This window comes from Balaenoptera borealis (genome assembly GCF_965194805.1).
Source record: "Balaenoptera borealis genome assembly, chromosome: 3".
NCBI lineage: Eukaryota > Metazoa > Chordata > Mammalia > Artiodactyla > Balaenopteridae > Balaenoptera > Balaenoptera borealis.
In genome coordinates, this window is record NC_138866.1 from 28,724,187 (window position 1) to 28,748,203 (window position 24,017).

General features: G+C 38.0%; 1 protein-coding gene and 1 long non-coding RNA gene across 15 annotated transcripts in view; one reads left to right on the forward strand and one right to left on the reverse strand.

The window, feature by feature from the left end:
• The window catches only part of NUMB (NUMB endocytic adaptor protein), a 182,354-nt gene that overhangs the window by 66,148 nt on the left and 92,189 nt on the right, over nt 1-24,017 (forward strand). For 11 of the 14 annotated variants that reach the window (XM_082383886.1, XM_082383900.1, XM_082383896.1 and 8 more), the window contains exon 3: nt 13,407-13,491. The exons of 2 other annotated variants lie outside the window; for them this stretch is intronic. The gene's annotated coding sequence lies outside the window, so the exon portion shown is untranslated. Of the gene's footprint in view, nt 1-10,427; nt 10,555-13,406; nt 13,492-24,017 lie in introns of all 14 variants that reach the window. One more of the 14 variants, XM_082383895.1, reaches the window with a different exon arrangement.
• LOC309625033 overlaps nt 1-24,017 on the reverse strand; it is a 62,386-nt gene that overhangs the window by 29,068 nt on the left and 9,301 nt on the right. The gene's annotated exons all lie outside the window — the stretch shown is intronic.

Genomic DNA, 24,017 nt, shown 5'->3' on the forward strand with positions numbered 1-24,017 from the left:
GGTTATTACAAGATACTGAATATAGTTCCTTGTACTATAGTTACTTATCTATTTTATGTATAGTAATTTGTATCTGTTAATTCCATACTCCTAATTTATCCCCCTCTTTCCCCTGTGGTAACCATAAGTTTGTTTTCTATGTCTGTGAGTCTGTTTCTGTTTTGTATATAGATTGATTTGTATTATTTTTTAGATTCCACATATAAGTGATAACATATAATATTTGTCTTTGTCTGACTGACTTCACTAGATAATTTTTTTCTTTTACTGTGAGTCTACTGGTAGTGAATATTCTCTTTTTGTCTGAAAGCACTTTTTATTTTGTTTTCACTTTTAAAGGATATTTTCATTGGGCATAGAATTCCAGGTTGGTAGTTATTTTCTTTCAGCATTTTAAGTATATCATCCCATTACCTTCTGACTCCATTGTTTTTGTTAGAGAGGTAATGTCTTTGGTTTTCATGTTTTCAGTAAGGCCTTTTAGGCAGTTTTCTTTGTATTTAAGGTGCTTGAGTTCCATAGATACTCTTGAATCTGTAGCTTGATGTCTTTTGTCATGTTTGGAATATTTCTTCTGATATTGCTTCTGCCCCACTCTTGCACTCACTTTCTTCTGGGGTTTTAGATGTGTGCTAGATCTTTCTCTGCATCCCATATATCTCTCATGTGCTGTTCAGTATTTTCTTCCTTCCTTCCTTCCTCCTACTCTCCCTCCCTTCCTCCCTCCCTCCCTCCCTTCCTCCGTTCTTCCCTCCCTTCCCTTCCCTTCTCTTTTCCTTCCTTTCTCCCTCCCTTCCTTCCTTCTTTCTGTATTTTCCCTCTTTTTTTTTTTTCCCTGTTCTTCATCTGGATATTTTCTGTTGATCTATTTTCTATTTCATTTAGTGTCCAATCTGCTGTTACAAGGATCTGTTTTATTATTATTTTTTTATTATGTATTTCTTAGTTCTAGAATTTTAATTTAATTATTTTTCATTTGTTTTTGTAGATTCCACTTCTTTGGTGAAATTCTCATCTTGTCATCTATTTTCCTGAACATATTAATCACAGTTATTTTAAAGTGTGTGTCTAATAATTATAATATCTGGATCCCCTTTTGGTCTTTTTCTATTGTCTGCTTTTTCTCTTGGCTTTCAGTCATCTGGTCTTGTCTCCTAGGATTCCTGGTAATTTAAAAAATGAATGTCAAACATTATGTATGAGAAATTATAGAGGCTCTTGATGGTGATATTGTTCTCTAGGGAGGATCTAATTTTCTTCTGGTGGTAGTTAGAAGCAGGAGCAGATGACCCTGATTCAATACAGGCTTGAGATGACTTGAGGCTTTGTTTTAAGCCTCCTAAGGGCCGGTTTAAATCCAGTTTCCCCTTAGTCCAAGAGCGCTGTCCTTCAGAGGTATCAAATAGAATCCTGTGGTGTTTGCCAGGGCCTCTCCATCTTGGCAGGCCCTGAACTGTAATTTTTCTTTTCCTGGCATTGTGAGACTACCAAAAATTCTACTTACCATTTTGCTTTAAAATAGGCACTTTGCTTGGTTTTTGGCCTCTTGGCCCCACACAGGTTAGAATTCAGTAAATAGCCTGAGGGCAAAAACAGTACAGGATGTCCAGATTCACTTTTCTATGGTTGCCTTCTCTTTGAAATCTTAGCCCCTCAAATCCTGCTTGTCTTGATAAGCCCTGAACTCTGATTTCTGTCTCTGCAGGCCTGTAAGACTGCTAAAAGCTCTAGTCTGCAGTTAGTTGCCTCAAGAGGAAAAAGTAGTGGAGAATGTTAGGCTTAACTATGCATTTCCTTTTTCACTGGTATTTTGTTTTTTTCATTTTTTGGCTGCGTTGGGGCTTTGTTGCTGTGCACAGGCTTTCTCTGGTTGCAGCGAGCAGGGGCTACTCTTCGTTGCGGTGTGCGGGCTTCTCATTGCGGTGGCTTCTCTTGTTGCGGAGCATGGGCTCTAGGTGTGTGGGCTTCAGTAGTTGTGGCACACGGGCTCAGTAGTTGTAGCACACGAGCTCTAGAGCGCAGGCTCGGTAGTTGTGGTGCACGGGCTTAGTTGCTCAGCGGCATGTGGGATCTTCCTGGGCCAGGGCTCGAACCCGTGTCCCCTGCACTGGCAGGTGGATTCTTAGCCACTGTGCCACCAGGGAAGCCCCTGGTATTTTGACTTCTTACATCCCGGCTGCCTTCTTTAGTTTTTTTTGTTTTTATAGTTTATCTTGCCAAGAGAATTGGTCTGATCTACTCTATAATAATTTGTAATGGATGTCTCTACTTATTAAGTCATTTATTAAATAATATTAATAATTTATAATAATAAAGCAGGGCTTCCCTGGTGGCACAGTGGTTAAGAATCCACCTGCCAGTGCAGGGGACATGGGTTCGAGCCCTGGGCTGGGAAGATCCCACAGGCCGCAGAGCAACTAAGCCTGTGTGTCACAACTACTAAGACAGTGCTCTAGACCCCATGCTCCGCAGCAAGAGAAACCACCACAATGAGAAGCCTGCGCACCGCAATGAAGGGTAGCCCCGCTTGCCGCAACTAGAGAAAAGCCCGTGTGCAGCAACGAAGACCCAACGCAGCCAAAAATGAATGAATGAATAAATAAATAAATTTATTTTAAAAAATAATAAAGCAATATTATAAACGATTTAAAGCATATATTAATCGTTGTAGTGAACTTGACGTATGGGTATCCTGCCTTCATGCAGCTTATATTCTTGTAGGGAGGAGAGATACCAAGAACGTGACAGTAGAGGAGACGTACAGGGTATTATGAGCTTATTATAGAGATTTAGTTCAGATGATGGGGGTGGTCAAGGATAGCTACTTTGAGGAAGTGATATTTGACCAGAGCTCTGAAGGATGAATAGAATTATTTAATATCTCTGAACCAGAATTTTCCCATGTGTTATATACTAATAATAGAAGCAATAATAGAAGGATTAAATGAGCTCTAATTGACAAATGTATTCAGTGAATGGTAGGCCTTTTTACTATTGTACAACTATAAACCGTGAACTCTGCTCTCAAGGTATCTAAGCTCTATAGGACATGACATATACCAATAGTTACAATATATAACTATCTCATTTGTAAACTTCTACATTTTGTCAGGCTTAACAACCAAACTTCTGATTTACCCCCTTCAGCCTACTCCACCTTCTGTCTTCTGCATCACAGTAAATGCAACTCCATTCTTGCGATTGCTCAGCCCAGCAACCTTAAGGTCATTTTTCATTCTTCACTTTCTCTCACTCTGTACATTCAATTCATCAGCAAAATCCTGTCAGCTCCATTCTTAAGATATATCTTAAGATACATGTCCTGGAAAATGACTGTGGATTATTGTAAATTTATTCATTTGATGATTTCTCATGCAACTGCTGCTCCAGGTGTGGTCTCTTCTTGAGCTGAGGGCACAGATAGAAAGTGGACCACCTATCTCTCTGACCTATCTTATCTCCACTGCTATCACTCTGGTCCAAGCCACTATCACGCCTCACCTGGATTAGTTTAATAGCCTCCTAACTAGTTCCAGCTTTATGATCTGTTTACCTACAGTAACCAAAATGATCCTTTAAAAATATGAATCTCATTATTCCTCTGCTCAGAACCTTCCAGTGGCTTGTCTTATTAAGAACAGAAGACCAAGATTTATTGTATTTCTGATAAATAGACCAAATATCCTGTGAAACCCTTTGAAGCACTTGGCTTCCTTTCTGACTTCAGTTTCTACCTTCCCTTCACTGTGGGAGCTGCAGCCACATCATCTCCTTGCTCTTCTCTAGCACAGGGAACATAGTTCTGCCTCAGGACTGGTGCACTTGTTCCTTTGACCTGGAATGTTCTCTCCCACCTCTCTACTTGGGCTTACCCTCTCGCTACTCAATACCTTCAGAATTGTCTGCTCAAGTATAACCTAATGAGCAAAGCCTTCCTTTACCACTTTATTTAAAAGAGAGTCCTTTCTAGCTACCCTCCAACCCCAACACTTTCTTTCCTCTCACCATGTTTGATTTTTCTTCATAACATAACATATTATATATTTGTTTCTTTATTATTTTCACAGTCTCCCCAAATAGAATACACCACCAGGAGGATAGGGACTTTGGTTCATTCTCTGCCTTATTTCCACAGTCTAGAAGAGTATCTGTCCTATAATTGGTCCCCAATTCATATGATATGTTTTCTGGTTCAAATTACAATGTTTTTTACAAACTGCATTAAAAAATAATTCTAGAATTAAGAAGCAGCACTTAGATGTTTTTGTCTAATATAGGAAGAGGAACTGTTACTCTTTTGAGACATGTTTTTGGATTAAGATTTAGAAACATGTGTTTCTTTTTTAATTGAAATATAGCTGACAAACAGTATTACATTAGCTTCAGGTATACTGCATAGTGATTTGATACTTGCGTACGTTATGAAATGATCACCACGATAAGTCTAGTCCCTATACAAAGTTATTGTAATATATTTTTAAAATGTATTTAATTGATTAATTTATTTATTTTTGGCTGTGTTGGGTCTTCGTTGCTACATGCAGGCTTTCTCTAGTTGAGGCGAGCGGGGGCTACTCTTGGTTGCAGTGCGAGGGCTTCTCATTGTGGGTTCTCTTGCTGTGGAGCATGGACTCTAGGCATGCAGGCTTCAGTAGTTGTGGCACATGGGGTCGGTGGTTGTGGCTTGTGGGCTCTAGAGTGCAGGCTCAGTAGTTGTGGCACATGGGCTTAGTTGCTCTGTGGCATGTGGGATCTTCCTGGACCAGGGATTGAACCCTTGTCCTCTGCATTGGCAGACAGATTCTTAACCACTGTGCCACCTGGGAAGTCCTATAATATTATTGACCATATTCCTTATGCTGTATGTTATATCGCTGCAGCTTGTATATTTTCTAACTGGAGGTATGTACTTCTTCATCCCTTTCATCCCTTTCTCTACCTCCACCCAAAATGTGGGTTTCTTGATAGTTCAGGTAGGTGAGTTGATAACTGGGTAAAATGCTAAACACAAAGGGCAAACATATATGGTTCCATGCCTACTTGATCCTGGAGAGAAGTCTTTTTGGCCTGTTGTAAGTATCCTCATTGGGTCTGGTCTTTTTTTCTTTTTTCTTTTTTTTAACAGACTTTATTTTTAAGAGCAGTTTTAGATTCACAGCAAAATTGAGCAGAAAGTACAGGGAGTTCATATATTCCCTCTGCCCCCACATATACACAACCTCCCCGACTAGTAATATTTGGCACTGGAGTGGTGCCTTTGTTACAATCAATGAACCTAAATTGCATATCATTATTACCTCAAGTCTGTAGTTTACATTAGGGTTCACTCTTGGTTTTGTACATTCTATGGGTTTTGGCAAATATATAGCATATCCAACATTAGAGTATCATATAGAATAGTTTCATTGTCCTGACATTTTCTGTGTTCTGCCTCTTTATCCCTCAAAACCCTCTAGTCCCTGGCAACCACTGGCAATCTTTTTAGTGTCTCCATATTTTTGCCTTTTCCAGAATGTCATAGAGTTGGAATCATACAGTATGTTTAGATTGGCTTCTTTCACTTAGTAATATGCACTTAAGGTTTCCCCATGTCTTTTCATGGCTTGATAACTCATTTCTTTTTAGTGCTGAATATTATTCCATTCTTTAGATGTATCACAGTTTACTATTTATCCATTCATCTGTTAAAGGACATCTTGGTTGTTTCCAAGTTTTGGCAGTTATGAAGTAAGCTTTTATAAACAACCATGTGCAGGTTTTTGTGTGGAGTTTTCAGCTCCTTTGGGTAAATACCTGGGAGGAGGGAATTGCTGGATTGTAAGGTAACAATACGTTTAGTTTTGTAAGAAGCTGCCAAACTCTTCCAAAGTGGCTGTACCATTTTGCATTCCCAGTAACAATGAATGAAAATAACTGTTGTTCCGCATCCTTGCCAGAATTTGGTGTTGTCAGTGTTCTGGATTTTAGTCATTCCAATAGGTGTGTAGTGGTATTTCATTGTCATTTTAATTTGCAGTTCCCCAATGGCATATGATTTTGAACATCTTTTCATGAGCTTATTTGCCATTTGTATATCTTCCTTTTTGTTTAGAAATTTATTTATTTATTTATTTATTTATTTTTTGGCTGTGTTGGATCTTCGTTGCTGCGCGCGGGCTTTCTCTGGTTGCAGTGAGCGGGGGCTACTCTTTGTTGTGGTGCGTGGACTTCTCATTGCAGTGGCTTCTCTTGTTGCCAAGCATGGGCTCTAGGCATGAGGGCTTCAGTAGTTGTGGTGCACGGGCTCAGTAGTTGTGGCTCGCGGGCTCTAGAGTGCAGGCTCAGTAGTTGTTCACGGGCTTAGTTGCTCCGCGGCATGTGGGATTTTCCCAGACCAGGGCTCAAACCCGTGTCCCCTGCATTGGCAGGTGGATTCTTAACCACTGCGCCACCAGGGAAGTCCTGTATATCTTCTTTGTTGAGATATCTGTTCAAGTCTTTTGCCCATTTTTTAAATTGAATTGTTAGTTTTAACAGTTCTTTGTATATATATTTTAAAATATTTACTTATTTATTTTGGCTGCGAAGGGTCTTAGTTGCAGCATGCAGGATCTTTAGTTGGGGCATGTGGGCTCTTAGTTGCAGCATGCAGTCTTCTTAGTTGCGGCATGCAAGCTCTTAGTTGCGACATGCATGTGGGATCTAGTTCCCCAACCAGGGATTGAACCCAGGCCCCCTGCATTGGGAGCGTGGAGTCTTACCCACTGGACCACCAGGGAAGTCCCTCTTTGTATATTTTGGATTACAGTCCCTTGTCAGATGTGTCTTTTGGAAATATTTTTTCCCATTCTGTGGATTGTATTCTCTTCTCTTGACAGTGTCTTATACAGAGCAGAAGTTTTTAATTTTAATGAAGTCTAGCTCATCAGTTATTTCTTTCACAGATCATGTCTTTGGTTTATTTTAAGAGTGATTATCATACCCAAGAGTATCTAGATTTTTTTTTTCTGTGTTATCTTCTACAAGTTTTATAGTTTAGCAGTTTACATCTAGGTTTCCGATGCATTTTGAATTAATTTTTGTGAAGGGTGTAAAGTGTGTGTCTAAATTAATTTTTTTGCATGTAGCTGTCCAGTTGTTCCAATATCATTTATTAAGAAGACTATCTTTTCTCCATTATAGTGCCTTTGCTCTTTTGTCGAAGATCAGTTAACAATGTTTATGTGGGTCCATTTGGGGCTTTAAATTTTAGAATGAGTTTGTTGATGTCTGCAAAACAACTTGCTAGGATTTTGATTGGAACTGTATTGAATCTATAGATCAAGTAGGGAAGAATTGATACCTCAACAATATTGAGTCTTCCTATCCATGAACATGGATTATCTCTCCATTTATTTAGTTTATCTTTGACTTTGCTCATCAGAATTTTGTAGTTTTCAAGATCTTGTATGTGTTTTGTTAGATTTGCCATAAATTATACCTAAGTATTTAATTTTTTAGGTGCTAATGTAAATGTATTATTTTTAATTTCAAATTTCACTTGTTCATTGCTGATATAAGAAAGTGATTGACTTTTGTATATTAACCTTGTATCCTGCAACCTTGCTATAGTTAATTGCTTATTAGTTCCAGGAGTTTTTTGGCCGGACTCTTTTGGATTTTCTATATAGATGATCATATCATCTGCGAACAAAGACAGTTTTATTTTGTCCTTCCTATTCTGTATACCTTTTATCTCCTTCTCTTGTCTTATTCCATTAACTAGCATTTCCTAGTTAATGATGTTAACTAAGAGTTATATGATGTTACAAAGGAGTGGTAAGAGGAGACATCTTTGCCTTGTTCCTTTTTTTTTTTTTTTTAATATTTATTTATTTGGCTGCCCTGGGTCTTCAGTTGCAGCATGCGGGCACATGCATGGGATCTTCAGTTGCAGCATGCTGAATCTTTAGTTGCGGCATGTGGATTTTTAGTTGTGGCATGTGGAATCTTTTAGTGGTGGCATGCAGGATCTTTTAGTTGTGGCATGCAGGATCTAGTTGCCTGACCAGGGATAGAACCCGGGCCCCCTGAATTGAGAGCACGGAGTCTTAACTGCTGGACCACCAGGGAAGTCCCTTTGCCTTGTTCTTGATCTTTTCAGGAAGCCTTCTAGTTTCTCATGATTAAGTAAAATGTCAGCTGTAGGTTTTTGTAGATGTTCTTTATTAAGTTGAGGAAATTCCTCTCTACTCCTAGCTTGCTGAGAATTTTTATCATGAATGAGTGTTGCATTTTGTCAAATGCCTTTTCTTTATCTCTTGATATGATCATGTGACTTTTCTTTTCAACCTGTTAATGTGATGGATTGCATTAAATGATTTTCAAATGTTGAATCAGCCGTGCATACCTGAGAATAATCCCACTTGTCTGTGGTGTATAATTCTTATTATACATTGTTGGATTTGATTTGCTACTATTCCTGGTCACATTTTTATTAATAGTTTCATTGGACCCTTTCATGGCATGGTGATCAAGTATTCAGTTGAAGCTTTGAAAAATAGTATATATATGGGATGACAGCATTGAAGTCAGATTTATTTTCCCTCCATAGGCTGAATTGGTTAAATCTAGCAAGATAGAATTTAGAACACATTATGTAAAGATTTTTTGAGAATCAGCTTAATATGTGCAGTTAATGGCACAAACTAACTGCCTGCCTGTTTTTTAATTCCAGCTCTATCACTTAGAAGCTTTGTAACCTTGAGCAGGTTGTTTAACCTCTTCATTTCTCAATTTCTTCATCTATAAAAGGGATGTACTAATGGTACTTATCACGTAGGGTTGTTTTGAAGTATAAAAGAAGTAATATACATAAGCCATTTAAAACAATACCTGGGACATGGTAAGGGCTGATTAACTGGTACCTGTGGTTATTATAAAGTTCTGCACTTAGGTTCAAACAAACTCAGTTGTTTAGGATTTGAGTGGTATGATCTAGCACAACTGAGAAAGATTAGCTAGCTTAGTCTTTTGTTGATTGTAAACGTAGGGGAGTGATAGTGTGATTTGGTTAGGATTAAAGGCCTAAAAGAGTGGTTAACAGCCCTGATATTGCCTCTATCAATTTCCCACTAAAATCATTTGAAGAAAAAAAGAAATTTAATATTTTGAGTTTGAGATTGATGGAAAGCCCTTTGCCAGAATCTAGGAAAGATATGTAATTACTTACAAAGTAGAGGATCTGGATTGAGAAAAACCAACCTAAATATTTCTAGATTTTGGCTAAGATTCAGTGAAAGAAGGAAGGAAAATGTTTTATGACTTTTTTCTCATGGTCTGTCCCTGGGCCTGTAGACATAAGGTTAGCACCAACTGAAAAATTGGATTGCTCTTCTTCTCTCCTAATGACTTTCAAACTTAAAAAAATTATTCATATAAAAGGAAGCTTTCTTTTTTCAGTGAGACCTAAACTGGACATGCTATATAATATTGCAAACTATCTTGTTGAATTTTTTCTATAACTTTCATCTTTTAACTAACTATACAGTTTACTTAGGTTTATAGTTTATCTCTCCCACAACTAGAATTGTAAGTCCCATGAAGGCTTTTTTTCACTGAAGCACCTACAACAGTGCCTGGGACAACATAGACACTCAGTGAATGTTTGCTGAATGAATTGGATGAACAAAATCTCAGACTGAAGCTCAATATATTATATCAGTAAAAGCAATAGCAACTTGAATTCAAGTCAGGGCAGGGACCTGGAGTTCTACCCACTGGGTCCTGCCCTCTTCTACCCTGTGGCATCTCTCTAAGTAGCATAGTTTGAAAACTATTTTACAAGTAATATCTGTTGCTGGAGTAGGGTTTTCCCATTTCATTTTATCCTTCTTTCTATATCTAGAAACAGTAATTCCCAGAAAACAGCTGGGCCTCAGTGGGATGGTGGTAGATACATGTGATTGGCTACAGAAAGGCTCATTTCTTGTGGGAAATATACTTACTAAACTGTGAAGTTGTATTACAATCACTGGTTGAGAGAGAACCCCTGGTAGCATTGCATGTGATATCAGTGCAGAATATCAGAGAACACTGTCATGCTAATGTTTTAGATACTAAACGAAACAAAACAAAAAATCAGCAAAGAAAATCAATAAAGTTGGGATAAAACCCTAAAATATAAACAGAAACAAATAAACCTAACTGTGTTTCAAATTAATAACATAATTTAAATAACATAATATAAACAAATTAATAGCATAAACACACAAATTAATAAACCTGTGTTTCAAATTAATAACATAAACACACTGAAAGGAGAAAGTAAGCCAAATAACTTTTGAGCATCCTATACTTTGAAATTCAAGATAAAAAGAGCTGTAAACAGATAACAAACCCTAATTTGTAGGCTGTTTTTTGTAATGGTGTAAATCGGTAATTTTGAAACTATTTTCTATCTATTTTAGGACTCAACAAATGAATGAGTGTATTGAGGAAAATGGGAGCCAGGTTTTTCATTGTTGGAGAAGGGAGTTTTAGATATAAGGAAGAAAAGACTCCAATGAACCCTGTGACGCTGGATTTGAATTGGAGGTTATGAACTCATGGTTTTTAACATTTATTTATATAAAGACAGAGAAACATACATGTATGCATGTATACACTTACGTATCTTTCTCTTAGAGACATATGTGTATATTTGTATGTATACATATATATGTGTATGCATATGCGTAGATGTGTGTATTTGTGTATATTCCAGCTTTGTTTGCTAAGAGGCCTAGAAGCAGTTACAGTGAACACACCTAACTCCCATATGCTGGTTTCAAAACCATTCTCCACTTAAAGGAAACCACAGCTCCTTGGAGAAATGGCTGATCCCAGGAGGAACTGGATCAGGGAAAGTACAAGAGGAGGCTGGAGCATATTATTGTTTCAGAAAGTAAGGAGATAGTCAAAGAATGGTGGGGACAGTCAAAAGGAACAAGAACCAGTTTGGAGAAGCATCCACTGGCCAAATGAATAATGATAGTTATAGATTATAACCCACTGAAAAAATAAGAACCATACAAATATAAGTAAGTGAATGAATAAATTACTAAGTTGGGGAGAAGTGAAAGTTATTCATTAAAATGGCTAATAGGCGTAGAACTGTTGGAATTAGAAAATGACCATTTTGGAACAATTAAAATAGTACTTTCGCACGAGAATCTTCTGCAGGTACCAAAACTATGGGGTAAAAGTTTGATGAGGAATATATTTACGTAGTCTCAAGACAGTTCCTAACAAAATATTTACTTATTACAAAGAGAAAAACAATAACTTCACAGGGGGGAAACTTGGCAGATACTCCTTAGCCAAGTGATCAAAGTTAGCATCACTGGTAATAGAACCCACTAGCCTCTTGCAGCTTTTGATACGATGCAGTGAGAAGCACCCACCATGACTTTGTGACATTCCTACAAAAAATGCATAGCCTGAATTTAAACATGAGAGACCATTAGACAAACCTCAATTGAGGATCATTCTACAAAATAAATGGTCTGTGTTCTTTAAAAATATCAGACTTAAAAGACATAGACTAAGGAACTGTTCCAGATGGTAGGATTCTAAAGAGACATTACCACTAAATGCAGTACATGATCCTGAATTGAATTCTGGACTGGGGAGATCAGAGGACATTTTTAAATGGACATTTAAAGGACATTTAATGGCTTTATAGGATATTTTTAAGGCAGTTAATGACATTTGAATATGGGCTGTAATTATATAGTAGAAATTTGAACATTGACACAATACTGATTTGGTTAGCTATACTGTAGTTATCTAAGTGAAAGTCTGTGTTCCTAGGAAACTACATGAAAATATTGAGGGCCGAAATGCTATAGTGTCTGCAGCTCACTCTCACGTGGTTCAGAAAAAAATGTGTGAGGAGGAAAGAGACTGACAAAGCAAATGGGGTAAAATGTAAATAATTAGTGATATTTGCAAATTTTCTCTAAGTTACATAAAAAATTTAGGTAAAAAATTTACCTAAAAATTCCTACATTAAAATATTTGAGTTGTGATTGAACCGACTTGACCTTATCCGTGAATGGTAGAACTCATGAAAAGGACAAAAAAATTATTCTCATCATTTAGAGAAAGTAGAGTAGTGAAGGAAATGCTGATCAGGTAGAAAAACTCCAAATTGTTAAGATACAGAGTCAAAGGACCTGATTTTTTTTGTTTGGATTTCCGTCCTGGCGTATAACCTCGAGCACCTCATGTCCTATGTTCATTTCCTTAAACTTTTATAAAATAGGTAGTTTAAGGATTTCCTGAACATTTCCTATATAGCTAATAAGTTTTCTTTAAAAAGGTGCTTTGTAAAAATTAGATGGCCTTTGTTCTAGACAGATAATTTTACAAATTTATTAAGAAAATTTGAAGGCCATTTTTGCAATTATTTGTTAAAAGGGGATATTTTGGGGGATGGAAGTTCTTTCCTTATTAAATCTTTGAGCTACAATGAACACACAGTCATTTTAATAATTATTTTTATGTAATATGTCATTTTAATAATTAATATAATTCATATTTTAGACTAGTAACCTTCATAAAGACTCACCTTGATGATAGTATTGATGAGCTGTTTAAAAAAATTATCCTATAGGATTTTTGTATAATGTAATTCCTATTTTTCCTTTTTTAAAATGGTCATTGTATTGTATTGCTAAAATCACCCCCGTCAAAGAAACACCTAACCTTATCACAGATGGACGTATTATTGGTAAATGCAGGTATTGATAGAAATCTCATTATTCATTGTAAAATTATTTTATTGAGATTCTAAAGACAGCAGTAGTGACAGTTTCACTTGTTTTGACTAGTGTAAAATGCCTGGTGTAAAGGGACACAATCACTCTTTGGTGGTAACGATAGTTGTACCCTACTTTGATGACATGTCTATTTCTTTCTGTTTTTCTCTTAAAAAAATTTCTTCCTACCAGTGCCAGGAATCACTCCTTCTTGACACCACTCTTCCTGTTTTGGGCCCCTTGAATACTACTAGTCTCAGAAAGTGTATGCGTGGAATGGGATTCGTGGGAGTCATCAACAAACAACGTCTTATCTATTTGTCTCTTTCTCTATGTATATATGGTATTTTATATTTCAAAGATTCAGTAATTTACCTCTAGGCATTTGACTTTTATCCAGGGGAATTATTTATTATGAATTAGAGGGTATTCTGTTTGTATGTGAGTCTTATAGTTGCTGTGGAGACTTAGAGTGGTCATCTTCGTTATTTACAATAAAGCCCTGATTTCTGGGGGAAATTGTGAACCTCCTTTTTTAATTTTGTGTATCTGTTGTTTTGTTTGGATTTACATATCAATCTAATGTAGCAATAATTATGTTACCAACAACAATTTTGTGAGATGTTTATTATTCTCATTTTACAGATGAGGAAACTGAGGCTTGGTGAAGTTACGAAACTTGTCCAAAGTCACACAGCTTGTAAAGGGCACAGTCAAGATTCAGAGCCAGGTCTGTCCAACTTCAAAACTCTTAATCATGGCCATGAAACTTTGAAATAGCTGTGAAGTATCAACCTATGATAAGTTGTATTGATATTAATATTGCTTAACTGTCGTTTAACTCTTATTGATAATTTTTTTAATGGTGAGTTTTTTCATCCATAGTAATTTTGTGTATCTTTTAAATATTGTGAAAAGAAATATAATATAGTGATTGAGGGTCTGGGCTCTGGAGACAGCTACCTGGGTATGAATCACTAAGCGTCTCCACTTACTTGTGTGACGTTGGGAAAGTTACTTAACTTTTCTGTACCTCAGTTTTCCTATCTGTAAAATGGTGATAGTAATATTATCCACCTGATAAGGGTTATTGTGAAGATTAAATGATTTACTGTATACAAAGCACTTACAACAGTGCCTGCCACACACTAAGCATTCAATAATTGTTAACTATTAGTATTATCATCTCCTAGCAACCAGTAAAACAGATGATCATTATTTTTAATACTCTATTAGGAAATTTGGATAAAGTAAAGCTTAAGCAGCTCATGAAATCTATGTAAACCAAAATTAAAATTGAATAAGTTAGGGACTTCCCTGGTGGCACAGTGGTTGGGAGTCCGCCTGCCAGTGCAGGGGACATGGATTCGATCCCTGGTCTGGGGGGATCCTACATGCCGCGGAGCAGCTAAGTCTGTGCGCCACAACTGCTGAAGCCCATGCGCCTAGAGCCTGTGCTCTGCAGCGGGAGAGGCCACCGCGGTGAGAGGCCCGTGCACCACAACGAAGACCCAATGCAGCCAAAAGTAGATAAATAAATAAATTTATAAAAAAAAAAAAAAAAAATTGAATAAGTTAGACCTAAAGAAAATCATTCATTTGATCAAGTTCAGATCTATTATAAAAGCAAACTGGGCAACTGCTTATCGGTCTCACATGTACAAAGGGTATTGTATGTGTAAGCACCACACGTAGTAGGTCCACTAGAGGTACTCTTTGAGCTCAATATGATCATTGTATGATGAATGTGTTTTGTCTGTTTTCCTCTTGTAAGAGGAATTTGTATTCAAAATAAATGTTTACATTTTTAGGTGACTTTTAAGGAGATGGTGTTTTGGCAATGTTCACAGATAATTATCAAGAATGAAAACTTTACGTGTTATGTAAAATGTTGGCAACATTTCATCACTTGCAGGAGTGGTTATTAGAACTTACATTGTGGTGATTGTGCACACTGAATGACCTTTGAATCAGTGGGACCACAGCACATTCAACTAGAACTCAGCCATGTACCGATCATATGCTCCTCACTCATACTTGTTCCTTGCATCTGTCAGAATTCTGAAGTGTGATATCAACTCTTGCTACAATTAGTTAAAAAGTATATATAATTAGTGCCTAATAAGTTTATACCAATTGCAAAAATTTCCATCAAAGTGAGTAATTTGAGTCAAGTTACATAAAAATTCAAAAGCTGTTATTAAAAATGGGACTTGCTTGTATATGAGCCCAAGATTCCAGAAGCTTTAATCTACACATGCATTTACTTTATTCCCTTTATTTTATGATATTGAGCCTTCCCTTCCTTGAACATAGTATATTTTTCTAGCTATTTAGATATTTAAAAATATCTTTCAGTAAAGTTTCTTTTTCTCCATAAAGGTCTCTCAAATCTTCTCTTAAATTTAATTATTAGATACTTTATTTGTTGTTACTATTGTAAATAGTATGTTTTCGTCTTTTTTTCCATTTTCTGTTTGCTGATATAAGCTTTTTTTGGTATAGAGATCTTTGTTTAGTATCTAGTTACTAAAGTATGATGATTGTAATTGTGTCTTCCTTTCCAATGCTTACACTGTTTCTTTTTCTTGCCTTACTATGCTACTTAGGACTTTGACTACAGTATTCAATACAGGTGTTAACAGTGGGCATTCGTTTTTTGTTTCTGTTTTTTTCTTGAATTTTTTTTAAAGATTGATTTTTTATTATTTATTTAATTTATTTTTGGCTGTGTCAGGTCTTAGTTGCAGCATACAGGCTCTTTGTTGTGGTGTGCGGACTTCTCTCTAGTTGTGGCGTGCGAGTTTTCTCTTCTCTAGTTGTGGTGCACAGGCTCCAGGGCACGTGGCCTCTGCAGTTGTGGTGCACGGGTTCCAGAGCGCATGGGCTCTGTAGTTGGCAGCATGCGGGCTCTAGTTGCGGCGTGTGGGCTTAGTTGCCACGCGGCATGTGGGATCTTAGTTCTCTGACCAGGGATCAAACCAGTGTCCCCTGCATTGTAAGGCAGATTCTTTGCCACTGGACCACCAGGGCAGTCCCAACAGTGGGCATTCTTATATTGCACTTAGTTTTTAAAAGGAAGTGCTCCTTATGTTTTACCATTAAGAAAAATCTTTGCTATAGATTTTTGATAGATACTCTGTAGGTTAAAGGCATTTCTGTTGCTATTTGGCTAAGATTTTGTATGTGTGTGAAGAATGAGTATTGAATTTTATCAGATGCTTTTCCTACGTTTGTGAGATGGTCATGTGGTTGTCCTCATTCTGTTAATATGATGAATGACATTTATCAAGTTTCTAATGTTGAATCACCCTTGCATTGCTGGGATGAACCCAACTTAATCATGATGGTCTTTTTAAAAAATATGTAGTTGAGGGACTTCCCTGGTGGTCCAAAGGTTGAGACTTCACACTTCCACTGCAGGGGGCGCAGGTTCGGTCCCTGGTCAGGGAACTAAGATCCCACATGCCATATAGAGTGGCCAAAAAAAAAAAGTATAGTTGAATTTTTAATATTTCATTTAGAATTGTTGTATGTATGTTCACAGATGAAATTGGTCCATAATTTTTATTTCTTACAGTATTGTCCTTATTTGATTTGGTATCTAGATTATGCCAACCTTAAAGAATGAGGTGGGAACTAACCCCCCCATCCCCACTTCCCAGAAGGATTTGTATAAGACTCGAATGATAGGGCTTCCCTGGTGGCATAGTGGTTAAGAATCCGCCTGCCAACGCAGGGGACACAGGTTTGAGCCCTGGTCCGGGAAGATCCCACATGCTGTGGAGCAACTAAGCCCGTGTACCACAACTACTGAGCCTGTGCTCTAGAGCCCACAAGCCACAACTACTGAAGCCTGCGCACCTAGAGCCCATGCTCCACAACAAGAAGCCACTGCAATGAGAAGCCCGCGCACCGCAACAAAGAGTAGTCCCCGCTCCCCACAACTAGAGAAAAGCCTGCCCACAACAATGAAGACCCAACACAGCCAAAAATAAAATAAATAAAAGAAAAAAAGAAAAGACTGGAATGATCTATTTTTTGAAAGTTTGGTTGAATTTCTGTTTGACTCTCTGGGCTTAGTGTTTTGGGGGGAGAGGTGTGAGCTTAGTGTTTTGGGGGGAGAGGTGTGAGCTTAGTATTTTGGGGGGGAGATATGTATTTGGTTTTCTAAATGGTTTTATCTAGGATTTCTGTTTCTAGTTAAGCCAGGTTTTAGAAGGTTTTTCTCTTTTTTTTAGGAATCCATCCGTTTTGTCTGCGTTTTTAAAGTATTTGGCATAAAGTTGTTTAAAGCATTCTTTTTGTTATCTTTTAAATTTCTGTTGTATAAGTATTTATCTGTCTTTTTTATTCCTCATATTTTTTGTGCCTTCCTTTTTTTCCTTCATCAGTCTTGCTAGAGATTTTATGTATTTTCTTAGCCTCATCAGAAAAACAGTGCTTGACTTTGATTTTCTCTATTGTATGTTTCCAATTTCATTAATTTCTGACCTTTCTCCTTTCTTCATTTTTAATGGAAATGCAGAATCTAACATAAGAACAGTGGGGTGTCTCCCAGTTTCCAAGGACAGACTTTCATTAGGGATTAAGAACAGCTGGAACCAGGGCTTACAATTGTACTAGGACCTTACTTCTTTCTCTTTCCTTTGAGTCTGTTTCTTTCTTTCTTGCTATCAACTGGCTTTTCTACTCTTCAGTGTACATGGCAGAAAACAGTGAAAATGAGTCTCTGAAATTTGATGTCAGTTCCAGCTTGGTGTGCTCTTGATTCCTCTAAAGATTTCAGATTTTTCCATCTGCATACTGTCTTTCAGAAAATTTTTTCTTTAGAATTCTCTTTAATGAGATTTTCTATAGTAAACTCAGTTATTTTGTCTAAAAGTCTTTATCACCCTCATTCTTGATAGATGTTTCTTTAGGTATAAAATCATGGGGTGGTAGTTATTTTCGCAGTCATTGGAAGAGGTAATTCCACTGTCTTCTGGTGTCCATTGTTGCTATTGATAAATCAGCTGCCAAATAGTTCTTCATTTAAGCAAATCTTTTTTACCTCTAACTGCTTTTGAGTTCTGTGGTTTTTGGTTTTCCGAAGTTTCATATGTTGTGCCTAGGTTTGATTTCTTTTATTTATCCTATGTGAGATTTTGACTGTGAACTGCTTATTTTCCTTGGAAAAAATATTTGTGGGTGTTCTTTGAGGCCTAAGAAGGAAATTGCATTGCTTCAAGAGGATTTACCTCTGTTTTTTTTTTTCCAGATGCCTCAGGTACTACAGTTTGGTGACTAGATTCATCCTTTGAGATTCTGGACCACCCAAAGGAAGTGAATTTGGGTTGCAAGTGTGTGTGGGCTTGCTTGTCTTCACAGTCTCTTAGGAATCCTTGTTCTCTTTTGCCACAGGAAGACAAGTTTCCTTGTAGTCCTTTGGGGATCCCATGTGGCAATGGGTGGACTAGGTTTACTTCTGGTTCACTTGTTTCCTGAGGACGAAACTTTTGGCGGGGTGTGTGTGTGTGTGTGTCCCAGCTTTATGAAGAAAGGTCTTCTGTTGGATTTTCCATGTTGGGTGGGTCTTGAACTTTGACTTCTGTTCTTTGCCAGGAGATCATCAAATCTGAAGCTCAACATTGTGAATTAGGCAGATGTCTATAGGACAAAGACAGTTTTATTAAGCCACTTATCTCTTTCTTATAGATTTTGGTCTGGTTATTCCCTTTACCATCTTTTGAGCTCCTCAATGCTTTTAATATTTTTTGAAATAAAATTTTATCCATCACTTTTAGTTGTTTTCAGTGAGAGAATTGGGTGAATAATCTAGCCTAATATGTTACTGGAGGTGGTCTTTTATTCTAATTTCCTTGGGTTTTCTTTATTCTTTTTCTGATTCCTTCAGATAGATGTTTAGCTCACCAGTTATTGGCCTTATTTCCTAATATAAGCATTTAGAGCTATACATTTATAAGTGGCTCATGAGGTTTGAAATGGAGTATTTTCATTATTATTAACTACACATTTTTAAGATTTTTAATTTGCTGTTGTGATTTTCAGTTATGCTTGCCTCCTTAAGCCATGACCTAGGACCCACAAGTCAATTGGAATTTTGAAGTACGTGGATTTTAAAAGATTTATCCTGGGACTTCCCTGGCGGTCCAGTGGTTAAGACTTCACCTTCCAATGCAGGGGAAGTGGGTTCGATCCCTGGTCGGGGAGCTGGGATCCCACATGCCTCGTGGCCAAAAAACCAAAACATAAAACAGAAGCAATGTTGTAACAAATTCAATAAAGGCTTTTAAAAAATGGTCCACATCAAAAAAATCTTAAAAAAAAAAATTTATCTTTTTGTTATATTTAACTCACCTTTAAAAAGAAACAGGATTTTCAATTTGTATTACAAAGCAGGACTCAACTATGCTGTATACAAGAGACACACAGGTGATATAGAAAAAGAAAAGGGATAGGTGAAGATATACAAGGCAAATGGAAACACTAAGAAAGGAAGAGTTGCTCTGTGACCATTCCTTTCAGTGGCTTTTTGTCCCCTTCCTGATGGCAAACTTTAGTAAATAACTAATATTCCATATCATTGAGATGTTTTGAGGAAGTCTCAAAAAGATGGATTTTGTGTTAATCATAGAATAGTCATTTTCTTTTTCTTTATTCTCCTCCTCCCCGTTCTTTTCCTGCTCTTCTCCCTTCTCCTCTTCCTTTTTCTTTACACTTGAACATATTTGAACTGGGATGTATCTCTCATATTGAGACGCATCTTACTATTGATGATATTTCACAATTAATGAACAATTATTAATTAACAGTTAATTTTGGCAGCATTTTTTTCTCTTTTGGAACATAAAATAATGATATATCTTGCAACTGACGGTATCTTAGCTTTGATGAAATATACATTTTTACATACATACCATGACTCTTTATCCTACCCCATCCTCTACTTGAAATGCCCCATTTTTTTGTCTCTCCCATCCTATGCTTATATCATTCAAGATCTTAATGGAGGAAATAATCCTTATTTTCTCATCCTGACTCCTCTTCTTTCAGCACTTAGCACAATACTTTGTTAGACACAGGGTTGTATTTAATTAACAATTAAGGGAAGTGTGTAGGTATAATGAATCATAGCACAGACTGTGACACATTTATATTAGTGACCACTTTTTTAGCTTATTGGTGAGAGGAGATTAATACCTACATTAGTTAAGATTGTTTTGAATATAAAGAACAGAGTCCAGTGTTTCCTACATTAAGCAAGTTAGAGAATTTATTAGATGGATGTTTAGTCATCTGATGATGTTCAAGAAAGAGTTTAACCAATGAAACAAAAAAAGTAAGTAAAGGGAATTCCCTGGTCGTCCATTGGTTAGGACTCTGCACTTCTACTGCAAGGGGCACAGGTTCGGTCCCTGGTCAGGGAACTAAGATCCCGCATGCCGTGTGGCATGGCCCAGAAAAACAAAACAAACAAACAAACAAAAAAACCCCAGTAATTAAAAAATATAAAACACTGTGAAGGAAATGAAAAGAGTAGTAACAGTAAAGAATTACAGGGGAGGAAGGAGCTTCATGATGGCAGAAGAGTAAGACATGGAGATCACTTTCCTCCCCACAAATACATCAGAAATACATCTACATGTGGAACAACTCCTACAGAACACCTACTGAACGCTGGCAGAAGACCTCAGACCTCCCAAAAGGCAAGAAACTCCCCATGTACCTGGGTAGGGAAAAAGAAAAAAGAAAAAACAGAGACAAAAGAATAAGGATGGGACCTGCACCAGTGGGAGGGAGCTGTGAAGGAGGAAAGGTTTCCACACATTAGGAAGCCCCTTCGCGGGCGGAGACTGCGGGTGGCGGAAGGGGGAAGCTTCAGAGCCACAGAGGAGAGTGCAGCAACAGGGGTGCAGAGGACAAAGTGGAGAGATTCCTGCGCAGAGGATCTGTGCCCACCAGCACTCACCAGCCCGAGAGGCTTGTCTGCTCACCTGCCGGGGCAGGAGGGGGCTGGGAGCTGAGGCTCGGGCTTCGGAGGTCAGACCCCAGGGAGAGGACTGGGGTTGGCTACGTGAACACAGTCTGAAGGGGCTAGTGCGCCACAGCTAGCTGGGAGGGAGTCCGGGAAAAAGTCTGGAGCTGCCGAAGAGGCAAGAGACTTTTTCTTGCCTCTTTGTTTCCTGGTGTGCGAGGAGAGGGAATTAAGAGTGCCGCTTAAAGGAGCTCCAGAGATGGGCATGAGCCGCAGCTATCAGCGCAGACCCCAGAGACGGGCATGAGACGCTAAGGCTGCTGCTGCAGCCACCAAGAAACCTGTGTGCAAGCACAGGTCACTATCCACACCTCCCCTCCCGGGAGCCTGTGCAGCCCGCCACTGCCAGGGTCCCGTGATACAGGGACAACTTCCCCAGGAGAACACACAGCGCACCTCAGGCTGGTGCAACGTCATGCTGGGCTCTGCCACCGCAGGCTCACCCCGCACTCCGTACCCCTCCCTCCCCCTGGCCTGAGTGAGCCAGAGCCCCCTAATCAGCTGCTTCTTTAACCTCGTCCTGTCTAAGTGAAGAACAGACGCCCTCAGGCGACCTACACGCAGAGGCGGGTCCAAATCCAAAGCTGAACCCCAGAAGCTGTGCGAGCAAAGAAGAGAAAGGGAAATTTCTCGCAGCAGCCTCAGGAGCTGTGGATTAAATCTCCACAACTTGATGTACCCTGCATCTGTGGAATACCTGAATAGACAACGAATCATCCCAAATTGAGGAAGTGGACTTTGGGAGCAATGATATATATATATTTTTCCCTTTTTCTCTTTTTGTGAGTGTGTATGTGTATACTTCTGTGTGTGATTTTGTCTGTATAGCTTTGCTTTTACCATTTGTCCTAGGGTTCTGTCTGTCTGTTTTTTTTTTTTAGTATAGTTTTTAGCACTTGTTATCATTGGTGGATTTGTTTTTTGGTTTGGTTGCTCTCTTCTTTCTTTCTTTTTTTATTACTTAAAAAATTTTTTTAATAATTATTTTTTATTTTAATAACTATTTTATTTTATTTTACTTTATTTTATCTTCTTCTTTCTTTCTTTTTTTCCTCCCTTTTATTCTGAACCGTGTGGATGACAGGCTCTTGGTGCTCCAGCCAGGCGTCAGGGCTGTGCCTCTGAGGTGGGAGAGCCAAGTTCAGGACACTGGTCCACCAGAGACCTCCCAGCTCCACGTAATATCAAACGGCGAAAATCTCCCAGAGATCTCCATCTCAATGCCAAGACCCAGCTCCACTCAACGACCAGCAAGTTACAGTGCTGGACACCCTATGTCAAACAACTAGCAAGACAGGAGCACAACCCCATCCATTAGCAGAGAGGCTGCCTAAAATCATAATAAGGCCACAGACACCCCAAAGCACACAACCAGACATGGACCTGCCCACCAGAAAGACAAGATCCAGCCTCATCCACCAGAACACAGGCACTAGTCCCCTCCACCAGGAAGCCTACACAACTCACTGAACCAACCTTAGCCACTGGGGTCAGACGCCAAAAACAATGGGAACTACGAACCTGCAGCCTGCAAAAAGGAGACCCCAAACACAGTAAGTTAAGCAAAATGAGAAGACAGAAAAACACACAGCAGATGAAGGAGCAAGGCAACAACCAGACCTAACAAATGAAGAGGAAATAGGCAGTCTACCAGAAAAAGAATTCAGAATAATGATGGTAAAGATGATCCAAGATCTTGGAAATAGAATGGAGAAAATACAAGAAACGTTTAACAAGGACCTAGAAGAACTAAAGAGCAAACAAACAATCATGAACAACACAATAAATGAAATTAAAAATTCTCTAGAAGGGATCGATAGCAGAGTAACTGAGGCAGAAGAACGGATAAGTGACCTGGAAGATAAAATAGTGGAAATAACTACTGCAGAGCAGAATAAAGAAAAAAGAATGAAAAGAATTGAGGACAGTCTCAGAGACCTCTGGGACAACATTAAACGCACCAACATTCGAATTATAGGGGTCCCAGAAGAAGAAGAGAAAAAGAAAGGGACTGAGAAAATATTTGAAGAGATTATAGTCAAAAACTTCCCTAATATGGGAAAGGAAATAGTTAATCAAGTCTAGGAAACACAAAGAGTCCCATACAGGATAAATTCAAGGAGAAACACGCCAAGACCCATATTAATCAAACTATCAAAAATTAAATACAATGAAAAAATATTAAAAGCAGCAAGGGAAAACCAACAAGTAACACACAAGGGAATCCCCATAAGGTTAACAGCTGATCTTTCAGCAGAAACTCTGCAAGCCAGAAGGGAGTGGCAGGACATATTTAAAGTGATGAAGGAGAAAAACCTACAACCAAGATTACTCTACCCAGCAAGGATCTCATTCAGATTTGACGGATAAATTAAAACCTTTACACACAAGCAAAAGCTGAGAGAATTCAGCACCACCAAACGAGCTTTACAACAAATGCTAAAGGAACTTCTCTAGGCAGGAAACACAAGAGAAGGAAAAGACCTACAATAACAAACCCAAAACAATTAAGAAAATGGTAATAGGAACATACATATCAATAATTACGTTAAATGTAAATGGATTAAATGGTCCAACCAAAAGACATAGACTGGCTGAATGGATACAAAAGCAAGACATGTATTTATGCTGTCTACAAGAGACCCACCTCAGACCTAGGGACACATACAGACTGAAAGTGAGGGGATGGAAAAAGATATTCCATGCAAATGGAAATCAAAAGAAAGCTGGAGTAGCAATTCTCATATCAGACAAAATAGACTTTAAAACAAAGACTATTACAAGAGACAAAGAAGGACACTACATAATGATCAAGGGATCAATCCAAGAAGAAGATATAACAATTGTAAATATTTATTCACCTAAGATAGGAGCACCTCAATACATAAGGCAAATATTAACAGCCATAAAAGGGGAAATCGACAGTAACACAATCATAGTAGAGGACTTTAACACCCCACTTTCACCAATGGACAGATCATCCAAAATGAAAATAAATAAGGAAACACAAGCTTTAAATTATACATTAAACAAGATGGACTTAATTGATATTTATAGGACATTCCATCCAAAAACAACAGAATACACTTTCTTCTCAAGTGCTCATGGAACATTCTCCAGGATAGATCATATCTTGCGTCACAAATCAAGCCTTGGTAAATTTAAGAAAATTGAAATCATATCAAGTATCTTTTCCGACCACAAAGCTATGAGACTAG